The sequence below is a fragment of the Miniopterus natalensis genome, chromosome 3 (assembly GCF_054644295.1).
Source record: "Miniopterus natalensis isolate mMinNat1 chromosome 3, mMinNat1.hap1, whole genome shotgun sequence".
In the NCBI taxonomy this organism is placed as follows: Eukaryota; Metazoa; Chordata; class Mammalia; order Chiroptera; family Miniopteridae; genus Miniopterus; species Miniopterus natalensis.
Window position 1 is genome coordinate 16,314,104 of NC_142083.1, and position 21,004 is coordinate 16,335,107.

At 35.0% G+C, this 21,004-nt stretch overlaps 1 protein-coding gene across 1 annotated transcript in view; it reads left to right on the forward strand.

Annotated features, from left to right (window-relative positions):
• CDH12 (cadherin 12) overlaps positions 1-21,004 on the forward strand; it is a 510,823-nt gene that overhangs the window by 104,540 nt on the left and 385,279 nt on the right. The window contains exon 3 of the mRNA XM_087815037.1: positions 15,610-15,739. The gene's annotated coding sequence lies outside the window, so the exon portion shown is untranslated. The remainder of the gene's footprint in view (positions 1-15,609; positions 15,740-21,004) is intronic.

Below are 21,004 nucleotides of genomic sequence, written 5' to 3' on the forward strand. Positions count from 1 at the left end.
GTTTAGTGGGGATCCTTGCATCCTCGATATCAGACCACCCTTGATACCTGATCAATTTCTTCATCCCCCGTCTCCCAGGTATGTCTTTAACCTGAGTTCAGCAAGAATTCTGTTAAGTCAGTTTTGCAGGAGTCTCTCTAACCTTGATGTCTCCTTTTAGTAATTTTCCATCCACTGACCCCTCCCTCTGCTCTTTGGCTAGAAATCCCCAGCTGTCTTAGAGTTGAACACAGCCTTTCTCCTCTATTTCAATACCTCTATTGCTACAGTCTTGAATAAAGTCTTTCTTACAATTTTAACAGGTGTCAGAATGATTTTTTTATTAATCACATCCAGCAAAATAAATCCTAATATGGGACAGTCCACAGAGTTGAGGAGCAACTCAGAGAGAGTGAGACTCTAGAGAGTGGTGTTCTGGAATCCACATAAAGAAAGCACTTCAGGAAATAAGGGGCTGATTTGTGTCCTATGGTGCTATTGGAGCAAGGTCATGGCCGAGACCTATGGAGATGTGGGGTCATTGCTGACCTTGAAGAGACCCTGATCTGAAGGAATGAGGAAAAGTATTATTTGGAACTTGTTCTAGAGAAAATAACAAAAGGTGAACTGAAGAGAGAAGATACAGAGCTGTTTTGCCATCTGAGTTTTACCTAAAATTGGAGTAGACACAGCCTTACATGGGGAGAGAAATGTGGGTTCCTGGGACTATTCTGCTTGTTTTAAGGTAGAATATAATATTACAAAATACTTCTATATCTCTGGAAGCGATTCAGCAGGAACTAGATAAAATAATGGTGACACAATTGTGGAAGAAGGTTGTAAGAGTCGACTGGGTAGGAGAGAGGTTGTAAGGTCCCTTGCACAAAGGAGAGAGGCAGTTGGGCTGAGAGGAGAGCGTGACAAGCTCTTCCATTTGAATAGAAAGCGAGGGAGAGACACGCGGATGTACATACACACAGGGAGTTTGTAGATGGGGTGTTGGGCGTACATGTGCAATTTTTATTTGGAATGCTTCCTGTTTTCCAGAAAATAAAGATAAAGGTCATCAGGCGAGACGATGAAGAGTACACTAGAAGTTTGACAAGAGAAAAGATGTAGCTTCCTTTCCTTTGAGTAGGGAAATCTACTTGAGTTTCAGGTAGCAAAAATGCTATACTTCAGGAAGATGAATTTAAAGTGAGAATAGTTACTGTGGTTGTGTGTTTTTCTTCCATCAAATTTAGTTGTACAGATATAGATGAAGAGTAGCAGGGATGTTGGATAAGACAAGAAATAGGGCTTTGACAGTCAAGTATGGCGGAGGGATAAAGGAACAAGGAAGCTGAGGGCTGAGAAACGCCCTGTATTTAATAGCTTGGGTATGTAGATATTATATCTTCATATCTGTCAAATAATCTGAGAACCATTATTAGATCTTAAAAATGGAGGGGAAGAATCGTATCAATTATTCACAAAATAGGAAAATAAAGGGAGATAAGAGTAAAGATTTTTAAAGTATCAATAATAAAAGTGCATCCAAATTAAGAAAACGATAGTTGCCTATGACCTCCAGAATCCATGATTTTTAAGTAAATTACATAAGATCAAACTTCAGAATCTAAACCCTGATTCTCAAGGTGTTTGCTTATAAAATAAGAATCCTTTACAGCTTGAGATCTGTATCCCATGGCATGTGGAGGCTGGGTGCTCAGAAGCAGCAGACTGTGTTCTGAGGCGCTCATTAATTATTCATCATGACAAAAGATTCCCTGCCAGAAGGCTCTACCTTGTCTTTGATCTTTTCACCTCTGCCAGGGTTACAGGCAGTTTTTATTCTCTTATCTTAAGGGAAAAGAAAAGATGTGCAGACTTACTTCTCACATATTTATGTCAAATGGGGAAGGAGAATTGCTGCTGGGCTTTGAGGAATTACCCCAACACTGAAGTTTTGGCAGAAACAAATTAGAAATTTCTCTATGAGATTATACACTATGGATTTTGTGCTTCCTAACCTAGAAATTGCCTGAGCACATTGAACTTGATTACAGTTAACCTCTGCATGTATATGATCCTTTCATAATGGTAGAAGGAAGGAAGTTTAGAAAGAAATGAAAGTGACTACCTATTAATAGTGAATTAAACATAGATGAATGCCATTGGAAAATAAATATTTGCCATTGAACTTGTTATGAGTTCAGTTGTGTCTTTCTGAATTCCTGTGGTGAGGTCCCAACCCCTAGTACCACAGAATGTGATTACTTGACATAGGGTCTTTACAGAGATGTTCAGGTTAAAATGAGGTCACTGAGTTGGGCCCTGATCCAATAGGGCTTATGCACTTATAGGAAGAGAAAATTTGGATCCAGACATGCATAGAGGGAAACTATAAAGAGACATAAGGAGAAAAAACAAAACAAAACAAAAACATCCACAGGTCAAGGACAGAGGCCTGAATCAGACCCTTTTTCACAGTCCTCAGAAGGAAGCAAACCTGCTGACACCTGATCTTGGAATTCAAGCCTCCAGAATTGCAAGACAAAAAAAATGTCTGTTTAAGCTACTCAGTTGAAAGTAATTTGTTATGGCAACCCTAGCAAACTAATACAGGACCCATTCAATAATTTATTAAAAATATGTTTGCTTCCCACTTCATGTTGGGTATACTTTGAGGTGCTCTGTAAGGTCACATGCCATTTAGGAATAATGGGTTTACCTAATTGTTTGATGATGACACTTGTCCCGGCCCCTCACCCTCATAAGATTTTGATTCTGTTTATCAGAGTTAGGGCCCAATAATGTGAATATTTGTTAAGTACTCCAGATAATCCTAATCCTCAGGCAAGTTAGGGAAATGGTACTTGACTAAAAGTTATATCAGAACTATAAACAGTTACAAAAAATTCAGATGTGTGGAAAAAAAGAAAGGGATGTTTTACATGAGAAAACTCTTATTATTTCCAATATATCAGACATTGTAATTATTTCACTACTTTGAAGAACATATGAGCATGTATATGTCTGTATCTAAAACAGTATCCATCACATATGTGTATGTCCATTTACCTATAGCTGTATCTATTTTACATCTACTGGATATAATGTTTTACTATAAGTTTTACATTAAAGAAAAAGAATAGACATTAAAAATTTTTATAGTTTTAAATCTATATACCTAATACTGAAAACAGTGTGCATAGCTCTGGGGGGTTATTTTTGTCATTTCTGTTAAACCTCTAAGATTCACTAGCTATCTTTCTTTCAGTATTTCATAAGTAGTCCTTATAATATACAGGGGTTGGCAAAAGTAGTTCATATTGAAAAAGACATGCAGGTTATGATTATTACAGTAGCTTTATTAACTTAAAAGGATGTCCCAGTGCAACTGTATTTCAGTTGGTTTCTACGTGGTCTTTGATTCATCTGGAATTACTGAATGTGTAGAATGAAGTAATTTGTACGTGAAGTAAGGCTTTCATTGATTTTTTTCCAATTTTGTTAAAATGTTTCAGCAATATTTATTAAATACCTTTTCCTTACTCTTTACTATTGATATTTTTATGTAAAGTTTAATAAATTTCAATAAAAATGGTAAAGTATAATGATAACAATTAGAAAGATCATCAAGATCATCTCCCAGGAAACCACCATTGAAATAAGTAAATAAATAAATTCATAATAAGCAATAAATAAGTAGAGGGCTATTATATGCAGTTAAATATGGGCTCTCCCATCACTCTCAGCTCAGTCCTTTCCTGAAGGTTTATATGTATCATTGATACTGAATTTAAAAATTATATTCGCAAAGGCAATCGCAGTACACACACTGTTCTGTACCTTACTATGTTCTCTAGTATGTCTTGGAGTATATGTTTTTCATTAGAGATCTACCTCAGTCTTTCATGAATTTTGTTATTTGTTTTCACCTACAGACAACCCATAATGTGTTTAACTAGTAGCCCTCACTTGAATACACTTCTTTTCCTAACAGTAATAAAATGAGTATCCTGTACTCACTTCTTATGGTCACTGGGTCAAAAATGAGCATATTTAAGTTTTGCTAATTACTGCCAACTGCTCTCATGAAAAGTTTCATCAATTTAAGTGATTACTAAAAGATTATGAACAGTCTCGTTTCTTCTGCTCTTGATATTACTAGATATTATGAAACTTCTTAAAGTTCTCTCCCATCAGTGAAAAGTTAACGTTCCATCTTTTTTATTGCATTTACTAAATTATGAGTAATTTTTGAGCTGAATTTCAAAAGTTTGAATGGTAATTCAACATTAACTAAATAATATCACACCTCCATTTTTGTTTACTTGTGCCCTTTCAAAAAAACATTTTTTTTTATATATCAATTATTTCATTCTCTTAAATTCATTATTCTGTGCTTTTTTTCTTTGACTTTTCTAATGTGCTCTACAGGACTATGATTTTCTCCTCTACATGCTGCAGCTTTATGACAAAGTATGTTTTTGTTTTTTTATCATAGTCGCATGCATCTTATTAACTATCAAAAATGTATGAACCATATCAACTGAGACATCCATAGCCTTCATACTTTCCTTAACTACTCTTTGCTCATACAGTAATTCAGTTTTTGGCATAATGTCTGATTTAACTTTTTATTTATACTATGACTAAAGAAAGCATAGCCATACATTTTAATGTTGAAATATATTAAATTTTCATTATTTCTATAAGATTATATAAGCTACATAATGATTGCAATCTTAATTTTGGCATTAAAGTAAGAATAAAACATTAAGTGAAATTTCATAAGTTTTATTGTACACATCAAACAAGCCTAAAAAGTAAAATAAAAGATGGGCAAGCACAAAAGTTTGCTTCATGACCTAATATGATAAAATGTCTTTTTTAAGTTGAAAACTAAAACATGAATGGTAGATATTTAATTTTTCAATTACAAAGGAGTACACATTGTACAGTGAAAGTCTCAGACAGATACCTGAAACAGTTGGAAACTCATTTCCTTGCTGAGGGTACAGTTTAGCCTCATACCATGATTATAGCAGTAAAATTAATGATCTCATTACACTCATGCCAACATTTTATAGTGCTATTAAATGGATATACTTATTCAAGGTGCATAAAAGGGAGCAGGTTTTAATAGATAAAAAAATCATGTTTTCTGTCATTCAGATTTTTTTTTTAATTTGTAATGAACAGGAAACATGATTAACTATAATGGAAATAGATTAAAAAGAGCAATCGAATGGAAACATTTTTGAACCTCACATTAAATATAAAGTCATTTTAATTTGAATGTATAAACTATTACTGAAATATAATTGTAAACTAAAATGTAAAGTTAAAATATCTAAAAATATGCATTATGTATTAAATTTGAAAAGGATAATGTCAATTTTGTGGTGTTACCTTTTCATAATAGTTATTGTGTAATAATTAAATCCCCAATAGTTGGCCTGTCATCTTAAATCTGTGGTACATCCAAGGGGAATTTATTCCTCTACTAGAGACGGGGCAGCCTGTACTTTGTAAGGCATTGTTATAGGTTGAATTGTGTTCACAAGAAGAATATGTTGTAATTCTAACCCCAGTAGCTGTAATTGTGGCCTTTCTGGGAATATGGTTTTTGTAGGTGTCATCAAGTTAAGATGAGGTCGTTAGAGTGGGTCTTAATCCAACATGACTGTTGTCTTTATAAGAAGAGAAGATAGATACACTCAAGGGAAAGACAGCCATGCGACAATAGAGGCAGGAATGGAAATGATGCACTTGCAAGCCAAGCAACTCCAGGAGTTGCTAGCAAACCAGCGAAGCCAGTAAGAGGCAGAGAAGGATTCTTCTCCTAAAGATTTCAAAGACAGCATGGCCCTGCTGACACGGTGAATTCAAAGAAGTTTCTAACTTCTAGAACAATAAATTTTGGTTACTCTTAGCCACCCAGATTGTGGTATTTGTCATGGCAGCCCTAGGAAGCTAATTCAGGCATATAGCGTTTGGAATGTACCCCCTGGCAATTATAGGGGCACTTGTTTGGCAAAGGAAACTAACTTGGATTTGTATGAATTCCTCTCATGCGCAAACTTACAGAATCTAGGCCAACACCTAGGATATCTGATAGCTTTAATGTCAGGGGAAGGACTCAACATTTTCAGGAGGTAATTTAATTCTGGTTTTATTTTAGAAAGAATAGCTTCCACTGCACACACAAAAAAGAAAATTTTTTAAATCATAAATAATTCAGTTGAGATCAAACAAGTTGAACTCCCAAGCTTACTCAAAACTGTTGTGCGCCCTCTTGATCTACTTTGCTATGATTACCACACTTGTCTTTTTACCTTGAAGTTCCCGCAAATGTCAGCCAAGCAGAGATCCTGCACTCTTAGGTGACATGTATCTTAAGTTAGGGAAAATATGTCAGGATTTTGCATAAATTATGTCAGAATTGAAACTTGCATGAGCTAATTCATTTATATCATGAATATAATTTGAATGAGATTTAACTTTCATAGATTTTAAAGTCTTCTGCAGAAATGCTCTTTCTATTCAAAAACTTTTTGAGCTAGAAGGAGCAGGTCACAGATGTACTTAAAAATCTGTTTTATAGGATAACTGTTACATGTTCAGCTCCGTGCTATTTAAACGTATTACATAGTGTAACATAACTCTCATTCTTGAAATGCTCAAAATGGGTAGGCCAGATAAAGCTAACAAATATGTGTAAAATATACTGAGTCTCTTTATTCACAGGACCTGCAAAAAGCTCACTTTGAAGTCTTGGATTTCTAAGGAATGGTGTGCAGGAGTCAGTTCATTTTATCTCATTAGAGGTGATTCTTAAATTCTTAGGAATTCTGCAAAGTAGGTATTAAACACAGCCATTATTAAAATTAAGTATAATTTAATCTGATTATTTTTAGTTATATAAAACATTGATAATAAACATTACTTTTTGTTTCTAATTATTGTACTACATTTTGTTATTATCTGTTTTCAAGTGTTTATTATCTATTGTATTTATATGGCAGAAATACTATATAATGAAGTGCTACTATATAGCTCTTGCCAACTCTATACTCTGTTCAGTGATGTCAGGTTGGTAACTTGGATTCAGCCGTGTTGGGAGTTATAGATCAGAAATTGGCAAACGTTACTAATTAGTTTTTTCCCCAAGAGAACCAATACTTAAGTGATATTTTGCCATGATTTATGAAAAAGTTATTGTCCTTTTAAGGCAGGAATCATGTTTAATTTCAAAATGAAAATTGAGCTAACCAATTAATGAAGCTTCTTAATTTCTGACTAAAATAAAGGTAAATTCAGATTTTTCTTCCCCACCATACCATACACTGCAAGTTTTAATGAGAGAGTAGGATAATTCAGAGAGTAAATTATGTGTTACCAACTGCATTTTGTTTTTATTGAACATGCATTTAAGGATTTCCAAAAAGTGGCTTTTTTAGTTTTAACTTTTGCTTCTTAATTTAGTTCAGTAATTATATCTTATATTCAAAATGATAAATAGCTTCCGTATTTGGGGTAATGTATTAATTTTAAATACCAAATGTTCATGGATTAATGAAAACTACAATACCAATACCAAATATTGTAGTTTCTCTCAAAATTGTCATATATAGATCTATGATAGTATGCAGTTCTTCCAAGATTGGTAAATCACACTTTGTTAGCCAGAGCAAGATTAAATTTTATTTGAAATAAGATGGAAGACATTTACGGATTTGGGACAGATAAATTGCATTGTATAATTTATATTTGTTTTTTGTTGTTTTTGTTAATCCTCTCCTGAGGATACTTTTTCCATCGATTCCTAGAGAGAGTGGAAGGGAGGAGGGGAGAGAGACAGAGAGAGAGAAACATCTATGGGAGAAAGACACGTGGATTGGTTGCCTGCCACACACGCCCCCACCGGGGCCTGGGATCAAACTTGCAACCAAGGTACATGCCCTTGACCAAAAATTGAACCCGTGACCCCTCAGTGCTCAGGCTGACACTCTCACCACTGGGCATAATTTTTGTTTTAAAGAATTATTTGATCAGCTGGGCGAGAATGGAGGCAGGATGCCAAGTTAAGAAACTATTGCAGTAGACCTAGTGCAAGATTAGAGTAGAACTAAGAAAGAGGGAAAAGTAGACAGTGAAAATGTGATTTTAAATTGGAATGGGAAAAATCTGCTAAAATAAATCAATATGAAGGATAAGAAAAGCTGAATAAATATAATCTTTATGCTTTTGTCATGAGCAACTGGATAAGGGAGGGTGAGAAAAGACCTTGCATGAGCAGACTTTAGAGGGACATCCACATTTGTCTTTTGGCCATGGTAATTTTTAGCATTTACATGTTCATTCTTATGGAAATATCAAATATAAACCTAATACCTGATGGATGGTAAGAACATGCCACAAACTTGGAAGGTCACTTTGCTTAGGAGAGCTGAAAAATAATGCAGAACATGCTGTAAAGTTATTTTAATTCGCTGATTTTGATGAGCTTTGAAAGAGGTTATTATCATTTTAGAAAGATGCCATAAAAATAATAATTGTGAAATATCTCCAACCTTTTTTCTGTAACTAAAGAGAACACTGCTACGGATGTCTTGTTCATTCTATTTTCAATGAGTTAATATTATAATTTTACTTTTTTATAGCCAGGCTGTTTTGTAGACATTTTTTTAAAAGATACATGAAAACACTAAGGTTAAAAAAAAAGAGTTTGTCAGGAAAATAAAACCAACACTTTATATCAGTGAACAAAAGGAATGTGGTAGTATCCTCATGCAGCACTGATTTCTCTCCAGTCTGACACTGCGAATATTTTTAATTTTGCAGAATTTATATTCCATATTGCCTATTGTCTGTTAAAATATGTCCGTATAACTGATATAAAGTAAGTTCTCTTTCTCTTTAGCCATTCTAGAATTTTCCTGCATTAATGAGGATAACAGCGTTGAGTGTAAAGTTAATTATAATCAGTTTCCAAATTGTCTCATTTAACTATAACAGATTTCATTTCAAAGTTATTTTCTGACTTCTTTTTTATTTCAAAGTAGAAACTGGAATTGGTCAGACATACTCAGTAGGATTTTACGTTAGAGTCTGTGGACACCTAAGGAAGTGTTATTTTTTAAAAATACTTGTTATCCTAGTGAAATTGATGTGACACGCCCACTCTCACAGCTCAGCGTATCTGAAACATTCAAAGGAAAGACTTTGAACCCTCCCAAGATCTGCAGGCGTCTTTTGTCCAGGGAGTTAATGGAGTGAGGAATGAAAGGAGAAATGCCTTTGTGTGCTTCCTGTAAAGAGGCATATTCATAATGCATTCGAAACAAGGAGTTTCAGATTTCATTCGCTTGTATATGAAAGGGGTACCTAATTCTGCTCCAAGATCATTGAAAACTCTTGTTCAATCTGTAAATGCTGGTTGTCTTTTTCAAGCATTCTGTTGGATTTTAGTGTAAAATAGTTACAGTGAAATGTTCGCCCCATAGCACCTGAATAAAAAATTAATAAAGCAATAAATGTATTTAAGGCATTATACATATGATCCCCTGGAAATATTTATTTTTCCCTCTCTCTTTAAATTTTGCTTTTTCTATCGTGCTTTTTGTTTCTTTTTTGTGACATGACATTTGAGGTGAATGAGAATTCTTATTGTGAAAGCAACACAATTGTACTTTGTAGTCAGTTGATGTTTCTGAAAAAATGCTCTTCCTCAGGTATTTATCGATACATTATTTCGGATGCTGTTTTGCACTAGCAAGAGACCCCAAATTATTACATCATATAATTGACCCCAAAATAAATGTCCTGGAAAAGTTTAGGAAACATATACTCTTTGGAAGTTATAAAATGTTCAAAGTAAAGTAGTGAGAGAGATGGATATTCGGGGTGGGGGGGAAGTGATTTAGTTAATTGTGGACCCACAGCCTAGGGAGAGCAGCTTTGATGTGTCTGCTTAGAGAACTGGCATGAGTGAGTCTCTTGAACTTGAAGGACACAACAGACACGTTGGACTCAAATTTAAGTATTCCAGAGGCTGAGAGTTTAGGCCTGGCAGTTGTTCCATGGACAGACTAGAGGTAGCTTGAGTGGAGGATGCCTGCCTAGCCAGCGTTTCCCAGAGCAGAGGATGGCGACTGCTTTCCAAGGACCCTTGAAAGAAAGACGCCCTGATTCGTTTGAGAAAGCTGGGAGACGTCACTGGGAAGAAGCTAGAAGCATACCCTGAGATGCTCAGAGGCTTAAACATTGCTTTCAAGGAACCAGCAGATTGGTCTATAAAAAGACACATCGGTGTATGTAGACTTTACCACAAGCAAGGCATCCGGGTGATTTTAGAGTGGAGGGGGGCACTCGGAAGGCTTGCCACAGGGCACCCCAGAGAAAAGGCGAGCTCCAGAGAGCACTCATGCCCACAGGGAGGCAATGCTAGATCTCCAGGGCGCTGCCCAAGTGGAGCTTTCCTGCCACTCACTTATGATCTCTCTTCACACTTTCTTCCTCTTGCCATCTCTGGAGGTAGTGAGAGAATTTTGGATGCGGGTAAGAAAAAGGTTTAAGTTAAAAATATATGTGTTTTTTTAGTATTATTATTATTGTTTCGCTTCTACACAGGACTGGATATATTAATTACAAAACTAGATTGGACTAAAATAAAATTTCTCTTGATTAAAGTAAACAGAAGTTTAATTCTCTAAAAGTAACTGGAATAATCCTGGTGTCATGCTCTAGATTCCATCCAAGGGAAGGAAAGAATGAATTCTGTGGAACAGGTGTACTTATGTAACGTGGGGGTCGGTGAAAGGAGAATTAAGTTGTACTTTGATTATATCTTTAGTGTTTAGGTCATTCATCTTGTTTGTTAAGCCCTGGGTTCAGCTGCCCTTTAGCCCTCACTGATTTGTTGGAGGATGTTAGTGCTTTGGAGGGTTCGTGTCCGTTCACGTTTCCAAACAGTGCAGTGTTCTCAAGGGAGAATCCTAAGAAGGTCCCTAGTGTTTTCTGTCCACCAGTTGTTTTCTATGCTATACCTAGAGAAATTTCACGAAGTATTTGTGGCATGTGTACGAAATCTTTTTCTTGTTTCCAAAGCAAATTTACATTGTTTTTAACATTAAAAAACTCTTTTGTTAATTCAGTTGTCTTTTAAGAGCAATTGCAGTGATACCTTCTTTAAAATTATATTTTATTTTAGATAATATGACTTCTAAATATTAATTTTGAAAAAAATAGCAAAATCATTCTGAGAATATAGTATACATATTATAAAAGTACTAAAATACTTAAGAAATTTAATATATATATTTAAAAATTGTATCTGTTAGTTTATGGAAGAAAAAGTCTGTGATATCCTGGGAACTAAAAAAATAATAGCAACATGAATCACTTAAAAAAAAACCCCAGAAAATTATGTTTTTATTTCTTACATCCTTACAGAAATGTCATTATACTCTCTACTCTTCAGTTAATATATTTTGTTTCTGCCTATGGCAGATGATGCCCAAATAGTATAGGACACATTTCTTAATTGTATTTTTCTTCCCTTAAATTTTTTATATCAAAGAAAATAGTTGATAATATTCAGAATCGTTTATTTAATTTATAGTTACATAAATCATTATCTGAAATACTGATGAAATGGAATTTGTTTTCAGCATGTATTTCTGTTTAAAAGTCTCAAAATATATTACTAAGCTAAGCAATTGACGTAAATGAGGCTTTGGAGAAATACAGGTTATTCCCATTCTACTCATCATGTTTTTCACCTGGAAGATTAAAAGCCGTCCTCAAACCAAGTAAACATGTTTTCTGAAATTTTACATTAAAAAGAAAACGTTAAAAACTGTATGACAGCATTGGCAATGATAGATTTTTGCATCTTTAGTACACAGCAGATGGCAGGTTGCCTTTTTCATATCATTCAGTCCCAGTGACAAGAAGATGATTTTATAAATATGATAAATATTTATTATAAATAATATTAGCTTAATTATACAGCTACAAACTAGAATGAAAAGTGCCCCTGAAGTATTTTTTCTATGAGCACTAATGTTGTTGCCCCATGGAAACAGCAAAGGGGAAATGAAATATATGGCAATAATATTCTAAGTGTGTGTGTCTGTGCGTGTGTGTGCGTGTGCGTGTGTGTGTAATCATGTCAAACTCCTCAGTTTAAAGTTAATGTCTGCTTAACTTGCATTAGTCAGTCAGGTTGCGTTTATTTTCTAATAAGCAGTGATTGATTCATACAACGTAAGTGGGATAAATAGAACTTTGCTTTATTCCAATATATTTGTATCACGGATTGTGACAGTTTGAAAATATATTTTAAATCAAATCCAACATGGAATCAATTTTTAAAATATTTTCTGGCTCGTGTTATGGGAATTGAATGGATTAATAAAGCTGCAAGGCTGCCTTGAAAGTCTTACATTCACAATATGTCACTTATCTGACAACTGTCAGCTGAGACATCTTAAGTGTCAGCTCACACATAATTGGTATGCTACTTTTTATTTTCATGATAGGTTTAGGACTTAACAATCACCTCAATCTCATTTTATATACGACACCCTAGGCCTTGGGCTTAATTAGTTATTAATTACGAGCGCGGCCTTGAACCTGCTCCGCAGGATGACCCGAGTGTTTGGCCTGGAGAGATGTGAGTGCTGGTTGGGCCGGAACAGGAAGCCTGGAGCGGGAAGCGAATCTCGGCAGGTCATCGGGAACGCGCTGCTTATCTTTAGCTCGGCTCCTGTTGAACACGAGGCGAGACGCATCGATGTGATGGGACATAAAACTTTGTCACTAAATCTGCTGTGAGCTCGTAAGCGTCGCCTCGACATTGTGAAGGAGCCCAGGGGAGGGATGGTCAAGGTCCCCGAGCAGGGACCACCAGGGGCTGCACGGCGCCGATGCCGCTACTACACAGGCAGGAGAAAGCGCGTCCCAGTGGACTTCCAGACGATCAGACCGGCGACTCGGCTCAGTTACGGCCACCCGCCTCGGGGACCAGGGGTGCCCTTTGACCCTTTGGTAGGAAGCCGATTTCCCTTCGCCTGCTTCCAGTCAAACACAGTCTGCGTGAGACCCCAGGCTTCCTGCTCCGCCTCAAGGGTCCTGACCTGCCCATTTACTGCGGATCATCCTCACAACCTCCTGTCGCAGAGAAGGCGACAGAGCGTAGTCTTCTACTAGGTCCCTGGATCCTACACAAGCAGCTGCACAGCAGTGGGAACTGAATGAAAGAGGGAGATCGCAGAATTATCTAGTGTCGCAGTGAGAGAGAAATAAAGGTCACCGAGGTCTCCGTCAGGCTTGGGCCTCACAGGATTAAAATTTCCCGTTGAAAATGTAAACTCGTAAGAGGAAAAGGTAGCAGGTAACTGAAAGGTGGCAAATGTGAATGAAGAGTTGGCAAGACCAAGGCTAAGAGGAAGTAACTGTCTAGTTTATTTCTGCCCCTTCCTTTCATTACCAGAGTTGTTCTCTCCACTGACAGTCTTCTATAATTTAATGAATGAAGATAATATAATTATGAGAAACATTAATGAGAGAAATTAAATGGCATTTTAAATATAGCCATTCAGCCTGTCACTTAGTATTGTATTTTTTTAAAAAATCTGCTCCTGTTTTTTCACACTTCCCGAGAGAAAAGATCTCTTATATTTTCTCTTTTGACAGCCGTAAACTAAGCATTTAAAGTTTTTATTACTAACCAAAGGCATAAGTAAAAATATTTCTATGTCCAGTCAGACTCATTTCATGCTAAGAAATCCAAGTACCGCTTTTTATAGAAGTTTCATTCTCAGGAAAACCATATGCAGTGAAATATTGGTATGACTTAATTGTTGAAAACAGTAATTCATCATTCCTTTTTGGTGATTGTGTTGCTTTTCTTTTACTGTATAATTATTTTCTTACAAGGATATTTAATAAGGAGACAGTTTACAACCACAGTTGTATCTGAAATTACGGAAAACACATTTCTTGAGTTGGAAATCATAGTTGGAAAGCCAGAAGAAAGTTGTCCTGATCCTCTAGGAAGACACAGGAAAAGTGCAAAGATGATAGTTAAGTGACTGACTTTTGAAGGAATATCAGGGCAGCCATTTACGTTTTTCAACAAGCCAGGATTTGAATGCTAACTATTAATTAACTGTCTTAATTTTGAACAAATGATCCAAAATTACAGCAATTTTCAGTCATTATTTTATTTAAATTAATAGTAAGCATTTTTTTCACAATTTTCCTGACTAGCATAAACTGCTTAAGCTTTTAGTGTTGTTTTGGTGAAGGGATCATGAGTGAAGATGCAGCTGTAATAAATCACCTTTTATCATAGTAGCCATGATTTCACTCACTATGCAGACAAAGTGTATTTTCTTAGAACCTTAAATTAGGTGGTAGTTATCACATTAACTAATCTATCTATAGTATTCTGGAGGTGTTAATGAGTGAATTGAAATATTTTAGAAAACACATTTTAAAAATCATTTGTTTTTATTAAAGCAATGATAAACATTCATGTTTTCATATTAATATCTGGAACTTCATTTATATTCTTTCACATTCCTCTTCATCATTCTAAGTTCTAAAAGTATAAAAATAATGAAACAAAAATATATATATATGAAATTATGACTTTACTAACAATTATGTGGTTGCTTATTAGTAAATGGAATGGAATAACTAAAAAGTCTTAATCTAATAATGTTTGGTTCAAATGATTTAAGAAAGGAAAATGTTTTACACGTTAAGGCCATTGACCAGTTTTAGGTGAGTGCAATCAAAACCTCCAATTAAAGTCTGTTAAAGAGTTTCTCAATTTGATAGCATAAAATGTGGTGAAATTCATTATTCCTTGTTTCCTTAATCTGCCTCATTCCCAAAAAACCTAAACCCATTTCTACTCATTAAATCACTTTCACATTACAACATTTTAAAAAATTATATAATCATTTGGATTTTTATCAATATTTTCTTGAAACAAAATTTATTTTAAGGATATCTCTTAAATTTAGAGCAATATTTTTCTGTTATTTATGTTTTTCCCAAAGTAAGGAGTCAGTTTTTATTTCTGTAATATACCTTGTCACTGTCCAAAAGCCCTTGGCTTTGCTTGTCCTAATTTTAATAATTGTTTTATTAACCAGATAATAGAGTCAATTTACATATCCCAAATTAGTATTGGAGGTCATAATGCATTTCTTTGTCCTTTCTATTTATTTGGCTTATCCACAATGATTAAATTAACCCAATTTTCAGTTTACATTGTGCTTTGTAGACATAAGCTATGTCACTTTATTTGTCTTAATTAAATTTCTCTTATCAAATTGAGCCTAATTTCTTACTGTCTGTCATCAGCAGAGATAAATCAGAGGCTTCTTGTCATTTTCACATTGCCATATTTATATTATTTTAAGCTGTATATTAAGACTGTTAAGTTTAAGTTTACTGCTCAAGTGATATTTTTGAAATTTTTATAGATTTTTAAAAAATAATACCTGTCTTTAAGAATAAAGAATTCCAAGCTAGGTACATCATTAAAATAGATATGATTAATATTTCAGTTTAATGAGAGGACTAATTTATTATTTTTATATTATACTTTTTTGATAGAGTCAAGTGTGAGCAGTGCTGTCTAATAGAACTTCCTGCAAAGCTGAAAAGATTCTTCTCCACCTTTCAGTGCGCTAGCCATTGGCCACATAAGACGCTGAGCATTTGAAATGTGGCTAGTGTAAATAAGGTACTAAAATTTTAATTATATTTAACTTAACTAACTTAAATTCAAATTGAAATAGCCAAAAGTACCATGTGGTTACCAGATTTAAAGAAAACGGTTAAGTCTAAAAGAAAGAGTTGTGAGCTGTGTTTTAAACCTGAACTCTTGCTTAAACTTGCCACTAATTAGCTTGTTCCATAGGAGGTGGTCACATTTCTCTGAACATCAGTGTCTTGATTCAGTCAATAACAGTTTCTTATTGAGTATCTATCAAATCCTGTGAACTATGGGTACAATGATCAGTAAGTCAGAATTAGTTCCTCTTCCCATTCTCTAGGGGAAAATGATGCTGATAATGCCATTACTAATTGTTTAGTTAAAGTTGTGTTAGGGGTTCCGGGGGAAAAGTACATAGAGCAAGGAAAGCATGTAGGACAGGAGACCCTACCAGGTGTCATGGGTCTGGAAAAGCTTCCTGGAGGAAGCAATTTTAGAATTTAGCTTAGAATAAAGATTGAGACATTTTAAATGATGACAAGGATGGCATACTTGCTGAGTACTCTGCTGGTTGCTAGAGATTCAAAGAGATTTTACTACCTAAAAAAAAGGGGGGCAACAAACAAATGATCTAGGGAATTGATCTATTATCAATTCCAAAAAGGTTTGTATGAAGTAATTTTTATGACAAAAAGGATTTTTGTTGTATGTGGAAAAAAATAGATTTGACAAAGATAAATTTGTGTGCTAAGAATTATTGGAGTCTTGGGTATATTTAAAGTAAAAATTATTGACACCTTGGTTATATGGGAAACATGTGCATTACAAATCTTGGAGAACACCTTAACCAAGAATAATTTCCTTAAACTTTTGTCACCTTAGATCACCTTTCCTTTGTTTTTCTTTCTTTCCCTCCTCCCTTTTCACTTCCTCCTGCCCCTTCTGCTTTTCTGCTCTTTCCTCCTTCCTCTCTCCTTTCCCTCTCCTATTTCTTCTTTGGTGGAGATTCTTAGCAACACTGCTTTCATCATGGACTTCCCAGAACAGAATTTTAGAAATCCCATTATATTTATATTTCAGCTTTCTCCATTATAAAATTCAGTAAGAATACAGTTCTACTTTAATTTGATATAGTTTTGTTTGTTTCCCTATTTTTAAACTACTGGCCTAGTAGAGTCTACTTTGGATTTTTCTGTAATTATATTCTCTTTAAAAATTACTTTCATTATATAATTATTTCTTAAATAACCTGCGTTGATGGTTAAATAAATGTCCGGGGGTGTTTTGTCAGATAGTGTTCCTGTTCGGTTTGTCATGAAAATCTTTTAGAGCTGCATTATTTTGCTAACACAGCATCAGCAACCCAAAAAGGCTGCACATTTTTTCCTTAAAAACATGGACTAGCAACTCTAATATCTTTGAAAATTTTGGCAGGGAAGAGAGAAAAAGGCTGGGACTAACAGATGAATAGTAACATGCTCTAATCAATGAATTATGGTGACAAAAATAGCATAATTCTGAGATAATTTGAGACAGAAGCACAGAAAAACAAATATATTTCTCAGTTGAGAAATAAGTAATTTTAAGGTGGGCAGTGGAATTGGGAGTATGAATAAGATTAGATAATAGGTCCTGTGTTGAATGACTTTATGTACAATCCACGATATTGTGTGGCTATGATGACAAGACACAAAGAATATGAGAGGAAAGCATTATGATAGAATGTGGTGATGATTATCTATTTAACTGAGAAGAATAGAGCTAAAGGATCCTTTGGAGAGTAACATATTGAAGATTATTTTGCATGTGCTTTCTTTAATGTTCCTGTGGCATACTCAAATGGAAATATCTAGTCAGTCAATGAGAAAAGAGGACAATTTAGGACTAAAAAGGAAATTGAAATGGAGGAAGAAATTTGTGAGTATTGGGTCACATATGTGAAGGTGTAGATATAAGTGTGTATGGAGAAAGAATTTGTGGAGAGAAGTTCCTGGTAAATATCAAACTCCAGGACCCCCAGACTATAATGATATAAGGGGGAAAATATTCTGCTGGTTTTCTTTTTTCTCCCCTTGTCTTTATTTATGTCCTCAAGTTCTACCATGTTTCAACAAATATTAGTGTTATCAAAGGGGTGCTCTCCATGCCCCCATTTGCTGCTGGTGGAGGTAGGATTCTTGGGGTACTTTGGGAATGAGAATTTCTTGAGGTCCCCATGGGAGGATGAGGTAATGTGGAAAGCTTTATTTCTGTAGAACTAAACCCCTGAGTTTCCAAGGTCCCATCTCCCTCTCCATCCGGCCATGGAAAAGTCCCATTTTGTCTTCAGCAGAGCTAGAATCAAAGCCACTGTCCAGAGCATCCATTCAATATTTGAACAGTGGAATCTAGCATCCAGCTAACTTAGCTTGTGTTCCCAACTGCAGTCCATTGCAAGTCATTGCATGAGCTGTGCAACTTCTAGGGCCACATGGTGGGCTAGCATGGGTCATGGAACAAGCGAGTGCAAGGAAGCAAGAGTGAAGCAAGGGGAAGGAGAAAGACAAATCCTTTGTGTGCACAAGGTTTTGCATGCTCGCAGCAGCTCCAACCCCTCTAGCCAATTTCTTTGTTCCCAGGTTAGACTGACAGGCAAGCACCCTACATCACCCTGACTTTACTGTGCATGCACCCATCTTCCCCTTTGTTGGATCCCTCCCCCCAGTGATCTGTAGGGAATGTAAAGTTGCAGCTTTACATTGAAAAGTGGTTCCCTGTGGGGAGTGTAAAATTGCAGCATCCTGGTGAAGCTCTCCAGAAGACCATGCTTATGCCTGTCCTTCCCTTTGTTCCTTTCCTATTATTAATGCTAATAACTAGCTAGTTACAATGGTGACATTAGCATTCCACACAAATTGTATATTCTGAATAGCTCTATAAATATTTAGTCATTTCTGATGAATCTCTCTAATTCATTGATCCTTCTGAAAAACATTTATTGAAAGCAAGCTTTCCATATTTAAGTTGGTGTGCTGGGGCTAGATGTACTTATATACATGAGAAATTACCATAAGCAGGAAAATTCAGAGAACTTATAGAATCCACAGTATGGGAAACATTCTTTTACATCACAGAGAAGCTAGATATGATATATACTCCCTTCCAGATTCAAAAGGCTGGGATTCTGAACTCTGAGTTATAATCCTCTTGCTACAACTTGCTATCCATTTGAATTTCAAAAAGTCACTTCCATAAGGTAAAACTGTGTGCACAGTTAGTTGAAGGACACTTGTACTATGGCCAGTGTGTCTGTGTTTGAATTCTTATCCAGATAGTAAGTAGTGGGTTTCCTTGGGAAAGCACTTAATTTTCCTAATTGTTTTTAAAATAGAGACTACCATATAACTTATTTTATAGCTTTGTTTTTAAAATTAAAATATATTTATTAAATATTCTGTACAGTTCTTGTCATATAGTAGGGGATAGATAAACGTTAGCTATTTATATTTATATTTATTATTAGTATACTACTTATATTGTAATTATTCTTTTAACATATATGTTGAATTCCTTAAACAAAGAATGCATTTCTATGAGTTTTAATATTTTCAACACAACCATTGTTTCAGGTACTAATTCATCATTGAATGAATGTGTGTTGAATTCATAAATGATTGCATAAAAAGAATGATAATGAATGAAATATGAATGTGTATTTGTGGGGGGAAAACTTTTATTTAAAAAATGGTGAAAATGTGAGCTGATTAAATATTGGACCTCAATTTAAAAAGAAACCATCAAGAAAGGTATAAAGAGAAATGAGTGGGAGAAGAAAGTTAAGCATAGGATTCCAGGACAATATAAGGGATGTTGAAAACAAAAGAAATATTTTTCTCTATATGTATTAGAAAATAAGAAGAATAAATTATTTGATAAGCACCCCATATTTCTCTATTATTAAAATATTTTTGTAAATAAAATTAATTAAAACAGCAGTGAGGATACCACTATACACCTGTCAGAATGGCTAAAATCTGGAACACTGGCAATGCCAAATGCTGACGTGGATGTGGAGCAGCGGGGGCTCTCATTCATTGCTGGTGGGAATGCAGAATGTCACAGCCACTTTGGCAGTTTCTTACAAAACTAAACAGACTCTTGTCATATGATCCAGCAATCATGTTCTTTGGTACTTACACAAAAGAGTTGACAGCTTATGTCTGCACAAACACCAGCTTTATTGAAAATGGCCCAAACTTGGAAGCAACCAAGATATACTTCAGTATGAGAACAAATTGTGGTACATTCAGACAATGGAATATTATTCAGTGCTAAAAAGAAATGAGCTATTAAGTCATAAAAGGATCTTAAACACATATTACTAAGTAAAAGAAGCTGTACTGAAAAGACTACACACATTGTATAATTCAATCTATATGAGATTATGGAAAAGGGAAAACTATGGAGACTATATTTAATATAATTTTAAGGACCTTGCAAACATATAAGCATAGGATTTTTTCTTAATATATTCTTATTTGTTAATATAAATAGGTCACCTTTTGATATGCCTGGAGATTATTTGCATTCACTCTCTTTTTTAAAAGTCAACAGCATACTACAAAGAAGCCTCTGGATCTATTTTGTTCATCAGTTTTCAACAATAAAGATAATTTTTTTTAAAAAAAGAAGGGGCTAGAGGAGCCCTAGAGAGTGTTAACTCCTTTACAGAGAAGCTTCTAAAGAATATTTAACCTGCAGGAGCTTGAAAGTGAGCTACTTGCCAAGAAAAAACATAGTTTCTAAATTTAGCTTCCTGGTAGAGAAAGCACAAAACCAAACCATTGCTGGCTGTCCCATTATATACAATGATAAACAATTCCATTTGCCAGCATTTCTACTGTGTGATAGCCACTTATTCCAGGTACAGATTCTCAATTGCTCGGTAACACTTCATTGCAGTGTTACCTACTCAGAGATAACATACACTATAAAAGATAAGAGAAGACACAGTTGTAATCTTGCAGTTGATTTTCAATAACCACAGCACTCAGTGAGGAAAAAGAAAAAATAAGAAGAAATGTAAAAAATGGCAGGTAAATAAAATAAGACTTTTAGAATTTTCCAAAGAATTTTCTCAGTCTACTCAAATGAATATGAATTCTTATTTGTTTTCCAAATGATGATATATTTATTTTCTGTATTTGTACATTTGCAAAAGGTAGCCACCAGTGTCCTATTTCTCTTCACCCATGAGATGTAAACCTGAAAATTCTTTCATCTCTCCGCTGCGAACCCCAAGGTTCATGTGGT